A 7279-nucleotide genomic window follows, 5' to 3' on the forward strand; every position below is an offset into this window, starting at 1 on the left:
GCATCAGTCCTTCCTGTCACACTGCAGGGACACCTTTTACTAAGGGTACATCTCTGACAGCGTGTGTCTTTCCAAACCTAGGAGCATGCAGAGGGGAGGAGAAAAAGAGCAGTTCCAGATGCAGTGGTACACAGTGATCAGCTATTAACATGCACACATGCAGGCAAACAAACTAGTGCTCGTCTCAAGCACTTGCTGGCATGTGTTGAATGTACATATGGACACACAGACCAAGCAAATACTGTCAGCTACAGCTGGGTTTGTCAAAGTGTTCTGAACAATCAGGAAAACTACAGTTTTGTCAGCCTGTTTTTTTCCTCCTTTTTCAGACACATTTTAGTTGTGGCACTAAGTCCTGTAGCTTCTTTCAGAGGAACATCTCAAAGCCTTTCATGGGTTTACTGCCTTCTGCATTCTATATGAGACAAAGGCATGCCTCCCCCATGGATGGGAACTTCCTCCCTGACTTAAAACCTGTAATCTAGTGTGCAGCAGGAACAAAGCAAATCTGGATATCACAGACCTGATTTTCAGGACCTACAGTTCATACATAAAGGCACTTCTTGGGGCTTCCACAGTAGCAGTCTGTGGGACCCTGTGTGCATAATAAATTCTTTCCTCTATTTTGAAATCACAGAGTGAAACTCAAGGTTTGTCAGACCCTGGTCTCCCCTGGAGAAAGTATTCCTGTTTTACATGCAGAAAATCTGAGTTTGATGCATCATCCCCACAGTCAAGGAATGAGTCAGCCCAAGGCCAGGTGCAGGGCAGAGGGGTGTGACAGTACAAGTGGTGACCTGTTAGGGGAATTGAAATGAGTGAACTTCTAAGGTTTCAAAAAAGCTTCCTCAGCCCGGGGGAGCGTGTAACTGCATCTGTTTGTTGTGCAGCTCTGTTACTGTGTGGTGCTGCGTGGGTCAGGTATGGACAATGTGCCCTGACTTGCAGCCCGAGCCCGGCGATGGGTGTAACGCTTTCTGTGCCAGCCCTGCTTCTGACCTGGGCTCAGCAAAGGTGGAGGAGATGCAGCACTGCTCTGTGAAGTTAATGCTTGTAACTAGAAGGTGGCTTTAGAGATGCTACTGCTGTTATGGGCAGCAAAAGCACGTACTTCCCTCATGAGTTTAAAGCATAGTGCAGATTTTTTTTTCCTTGATTAGGACTAGAATAAAAACTACAGATCGGATCCCTGAGTCAACACAGTCTTATTCTTCTAGTCCTACTGTTGTAGCCTTACAGTTGCTGTATAAATAGTAAAGTTGGAAGCCAGGCATGGGTCTGCAGCCCTTGTGCTATTTGCCCCCACCCTAAAACCAAAGGCAGGCTGAACACCAGGCTGGGGTGTGCAGCAGATACAGCCTGTAGAGCCTTTCGTCCCACTTAGCTCTAGCAGAGCAATGGGACAGTCAGGCCTGCTTGACATTTGAGTCACTAATTTAAATTCCTATTAAGGGTAATCTGTCAGAGCACTCACTAACATTTGTCTAACTGTGCTGAGCTGTCAACAAGCTGCCTATCATTCTAACCCATTTTTTAAAATGGTCCAATTGTTCAAGGGTTTGGGGGTGAGGGGAAGGCCAGGTTTTTGTTTGCTCATTTATTTAACAGAGGGAGAAACAGCTTTTCCAGATAATTTAGAACAGATCAGGTGATTGGTAATGAGTGTGATGGCTGAAGTTTGGCTTGTGATGAGGTCTGAGAGGTGCATTTTAGCCTTTTCTCTTTGCATGGTGCCTTCCCTGCAGGCACACTGGTGTGTGGTTAACTCTTGCTGTTTCAGGTGAGTTTTTGAGACTTCAATCCCACGGTGTTTGGTGCCAACCCAGATTCTCCTAAATAGTGCTGAGCCACAGTCTGGCAGTCAGCACTGGGGAACAGGTGGTGGTTGTTCAGATGCAGTGAACCTAAGAGCTGAGTTTTTTAAATCCTAGAAGTTTGTTTCAGACTGTTAAAATATAATATAAATTTGCTCGTGCTTGCCCCAGAGCTACTGTGAATTGCAGGGGGCTGTTTTAGCACGGTGACCATTCTAGGAGTGCTAGAAATCAGGGCTACAGTTTCTAATCTTCTTCTTCCTGGCTGCTCATCTGGAAAGGCTTTGACTTGCCTGTAGTCATACAGCTTTCTTCCACCTTTGCTTTTGTGGGAATTCTGGGGCACAGCCTGTCAGGAGGGCACAGGAGCCACTGAATCCTAGTGAGGATTTTGGGTTTCTCTGGGAGCCATGTGGTGAAACTGGCCAAACTTACACAGGGGAGGAAAAGCATGGCACTTACATGACCCTCATGGAAGGGTAGTAGGAAGTAGATGCAGCACTGAAAACTCATCAAATCCAGACATCTTGATGGAACAGAGCATTACAAAATTAACTATGCTAAAAAAAAAAATTTCCCACCAATGTAGCTGAAACCAGATAAATAATTTGCTGTTCCTAAGCATCACCTTAGAATATAAAATAGTGATTGCAAGTCCTGAAGGCAGTCAGAGGGAGATTATTGTTGTGGTTTGTGGAGTCATTTCAGGGACATGGTGTTCCCCCAGCACTACTGTTCCAGCTATTCTAGTAGTGTCAAGGGAAGTAGTATTTTCCTTTGTGTTGTTCAAGAGATAAAAGAATGTCCTGGGCCAGTGAAGAACATAAGGAAACAAAGACTGCCAGATGTTCACTGAAATATAACCTGTCCTTAAATGGGACATAAGAAAACATGCCTTCAGTACCTGCCATATCTTAACACACCTGGCAGAAAAGCTGGAGAAAAGCACTGACCAAACTCCTGGCTAAGTCCCCTGAGCACGGGTGTGTACCTGTTCCCAGGATGTCCATCATTCTGTCTATCACTGGAACCCCACTGTATGTCTGAGAGCCATCAGTCTTGAAGAAGCATTTGAGCTGTATATCCAAATACAAACGCAGTGGCTGCTGATGGACACCTACTATGCACCATTTGCACTGGATCAAGAGTGTGTGTGTAGGGAGCTGAAGAGATGTGCTTAACTCAGAAATACCTCTCTTCCTTGGAAAGCTTCAGGTCTGAATCACACTGTGTTGGCTCAGTTTTTAGCAGACAAGCTATCACTTATGCCTCCCTGTGGGTGAAGAGTTGTCACTGGCATCAGGATTAGCAGTCAGGTTCTTTCCCTTTGGAAGCTGGAGAAGGGAGGTGCTGAAGGCTAAGGCTGACTTCAAACATGGAGAGGGCAGGAGGCTGCCCAGGGCTGGAGGCTTGGGGAGGTGGGCTAGCAAAACAGGTAGTCAGGCTAGCAGAAAGGATCCTCTTGTTTCCATCGTTGACCTGCACTGGCCCCATGTTTCTCTCTGTTCAAATGAAGCCAGGCAACATGCCCCACATTGAACTTTGTTATTGCAAAGATGAAGACAAAATAGTTACTTTGCTCAAGATCCTTGAGGCATTAACCACTCCACTACTGCCTATGAAGCTGAGAAGACTAGATCCAGCCCTAACATATCCACGGGGGATGTTGCCCTGAGTCAGCTAGTGGAATGGACAAATGGGAACGCTGCAGGAAAATAGGGAAAGCTGGGAGGGGACAAGAACAGCTATTGAGCTGAGGTACCTGAAACTGGAAGCTTGTGAGAGACAATGTTAGTTTCACAGACACTAGTGAACTTAGAGCAGTCTGGAGTCTACCTGATGATGACTGCAGGAACAGAAATTAAAATACATGCATCTACTTTTTCCTTTTTATTCTGAAACACAGTATAAGTTGATACCTAGTCCTGAAATACATGCCACTCCTGAATCACAGCAGTCCAGAGGAAGTCTTGGGAGGAAAGGGAATGAGGGAACTAGTGCAAAGTTTTTGTAGTTAGCTCAAGAAGCAAATTATGGAGAGGGGATTTTAAAATGCTTCAGAGATGCAGGAATTTTTGGATCTACAGTTCTAGACTTGGTGGCCCACTACAGCAGTAGCATGAATTTTCAAGCCTCACCTCCAGGTTTAGAACCCAAGCACGGCCACAGTTGAAAGAAATGTGACTTGGGAGTTCCTGAACCAACTGGTCACTGACAGTGAGTCAGGGGAATGACCTTGCAGCAGGCAGCTCACGGTACCGCTCTCGGAGCCGTGCCAGTGCAGGCAGTGCTGCCAGTGCTGCTGGAACCATTTTGTGAGGTTCCCATGTTGGCTGCTCCTGCTGCCTTCCTTGCACCAGAACTTTTGAGTGGTTGAGAACAGAAGAGAGTACTCCCTCCATGTTCCATAACAACCTCTCTTTGCAACCTAGGCAGAGAATATGGACAACCTATGTATCTTGCCTACATCTCTGTCCATGAGCATCAGTGATACAGATACTTAACCGATGTAAATCTTCCCCTTCCTGCCCAGCCACACCCAAGTTAAACTGTAAGAAAACACCGTGAACAAGTTTTAGAGAAAATACACGGCAGCAGTTAATTTTGTGGATAGGTCTGGAAGTGATTCGTAAAAGGAGCGAGTATAGAATACTTGGCATTTGGACATTTTAATGAACTTTCCCAAATAAGAAAAACAAAAACATTTGCTCATAGACTTTAAGCTTCTCACAGCATCAGTAAAGCTCCTGACACAGAGCCCAACGCTGTATTTGTACGACATGGAAATGAACAGCAGCAGCAGTGCTGCAGGCTGAGAGTCAACCCTGCGAGCAACAAAATGGCTTGGGGTGCTGTCGTGTGCATTCAGATTCCTTCACCATTTCTGGGTGGTGGAATAGGGGGGTGCCAATATCCCTGCCACTTCAGGTATGGTTGCAAAGTTTAAGATCAATATTAAATTAATGTTTCTAAACCATATCCAAGCTTGTGCCCTCATCAGCTCAACTCCATGAAGCACAGAGAGGAGCCAACAGCAAAATCGGACTGCGTCACAGATGTAATATGACCATCGGCAAAACAAGTGCAGGAGGAGATCATGGCTGTCTCGCCAGTCACGGAGCCTCCCTTCGGTATCGAGGAAGAGTAAGACGGTAAAGCTTTTACATTTGTATCCCTTAACTTCCTCTACCAAATTTTGAGGTCCTTGAACAATCAAAACCCCCAAGAAAATGCCATGTATTTTGCCAACTGCCCCACTGCATTAGCCGCTGCGTCATAATGCCGCACCGAGGCTGAGAGGTACAATAAACCCCCCTTTTGAAAGGAAGGACACCAAGATACACAGAAGATGAAGAGAATCAAGAAATGAATCAGCTTACACAATGTCACACGCACAAGTGTCAGAGGGAGGAAGAAATCACAGCTTTCCTAAGTCCTTTTGTGGCAATATGCAGGAAGCCATTACGGAGCAGTTAGCCACGTAGAGCCACAACGTACGGGAACAATCCCGTCCCTATGCGCAAAACCGCTGCCGTCCTGCACAAACACGCCCTGTCCCCTTCTTAGCCTTGTTTCTTGCCAGTCCCACAGATTTACCTGCCGACTGTAACCTCAATTCCTGAGTAATGAGATTTACAGCTGAAGTTTAACATTGAAATAACTCCTCTTTTATCTCTTGACTCCCTGCGTGCAGCTGCAATTAGGCTGGCACAGTGGCAAAAAGATGGTGGCGAAAGAAGTAAAAACAAATGTATCGCTGTGCTGAGCACATACCCAAGTAGAAGGCATATGCCTGAGCAAGCATACCAGCTGCCAGTTGCACCTTCTTCCAAAGGACTAGGAAATGCCATTAAGAAGCACCAGCTTTGCAAATTAATGAGGTCCTCCACCCCACAACTGTGATGGGGAAAAAAGCAAAGGGTTGCCTGTTCAGACAGTGCTCTGAAACGAAACAGACTCAACCCACCCATCTTCCACGCAACTGAGCATCGTTCCTTAGTCTCCTGCCTGTACGGAATTACCCCCGTGGCTGCCTTGTACTGTTCCTTGTACTTATGCCTGTCTGTCTTGCTGCAGGGACCACCGTTGTTGCTGCTATTCCTGTTGTTCCCCTGCTCTGCGGAACTGGCGCTGCAGGAGGCAAGGATGCTCCAAGGGAGCCAGCTACAGCCAGCGAAGGCTCAGTGAGTCAGGAGGGCTTGTGACGACTGCGGTAAGAGTCTGAAATTCCCTATGGAATCTGGCAGTAGAGGGGAGGCAAGAGAGGTGGAAATGGGAAAGAGGAAAAATAGTGGGGAGTGGCACCTACTGCCTGTTTTCCCTCCCTGTTCCTACCACCGCGCTGCCGTTGGAAGTGGTGTCCTCCCTGCCATGGAACTGCGCAAGGGAATGGAGTCGGGGACAAAACCGCAGTGCAGACGGCGGCCTTTGGAACCCAACAACCAAGATTTGGTCAGGGTGGGTGAACGTGTGGAATCACAGCCCTTCTCTCTCCCTCTCTCTCAGGCTGCCATTCAGAGGACAGGCTGGTGCTGAAGGGATGTTGAGCTGGTTCTGAACCCAGTGGTTGTTGCTAAACAACCGGACCTGGCGCTTGAGATGTCAGCGAGTGAGTAATACAGATTAAATGCTTATGCTACCACATCCTTAAACTTGTTTAAGCCTTGATATGATGAAAGGCTATGGAATAATGTTCCCTGCCATATGAGAAAGCAAAGTTACCACTCCACTGCATAATCAGGAGACTTCCTCAGCCAGAAGGACCAAGCTCAAAGCTGGTTGTGTCCTCACCACTTCCAGGCAGAGCTGCCATCTTCATTGCTGGTTGCTTTAAGAAGAGAGGTGAAAAAATTATATAGTAATGGTTAAGAGAGAAAAATGTTCTCCCCTTCATTTCCTCATCCTCTCTGTGGAGCTGCTCTCTGCCCTCAGTCTGCCATTCATCCTTACCCAGTCCTTCCCAATCCTTCAATCCCTGCTTTTCTGACACTGTTATTTCTTTTGCAGGCATTTACAGACCCGTCACCTAGGGCTGTCCTCAGCTCTCCCTGATGTCACTGAGCCTGTGGCAAACTCACACTTAAGCAAACAAGAGCTTGACTTTGGCCAAGATTGTTTTTCACTTCTTCAGTTATTCTCAGGATGTGATTTCCAGGTGCAGTCCCTGCCCCAAGCAGTTCACAGACCTGCTAACACATCACCACCTTGTAAGGGAGAAGAAAAGCCCCCAGACCCCAATGCTTTCCCTTTCCTCCTGGTTTGCAGCTCGTGACACGTCATCGTCGCAACTGCGCACGGCAAAATGAAACCTCCCCGGGCACCCATGGGTGCGGGGTCCAGCACACCAGGGAGTTAAGTGAGGGGCCCCCGGGGGCAGTGGGCAGTCCCTGGGGGCAGCAGGCAGTTCTGGGGGCAGCAGGCAGCACCCAGGGCAGCAGGCAGCAGCGGGCAGGCAGCTGCCGGCA

The sequence above is a fragment of the Chaetura pelagica genome, unplaced genomic scaffold, assembly GCF_000747805.2.
Source record: "Chaetura pelagica isolate M959 unplaced genomic scaffold, ChaPel_1.0 scaffold181, whole genome shotgun sequence".
Lineage (NCBI taxonomy): Eukaryota > Metazoa > Chordata > Aves > Apodiformes > Apodidae > Chaetura > Chaetura pelagica.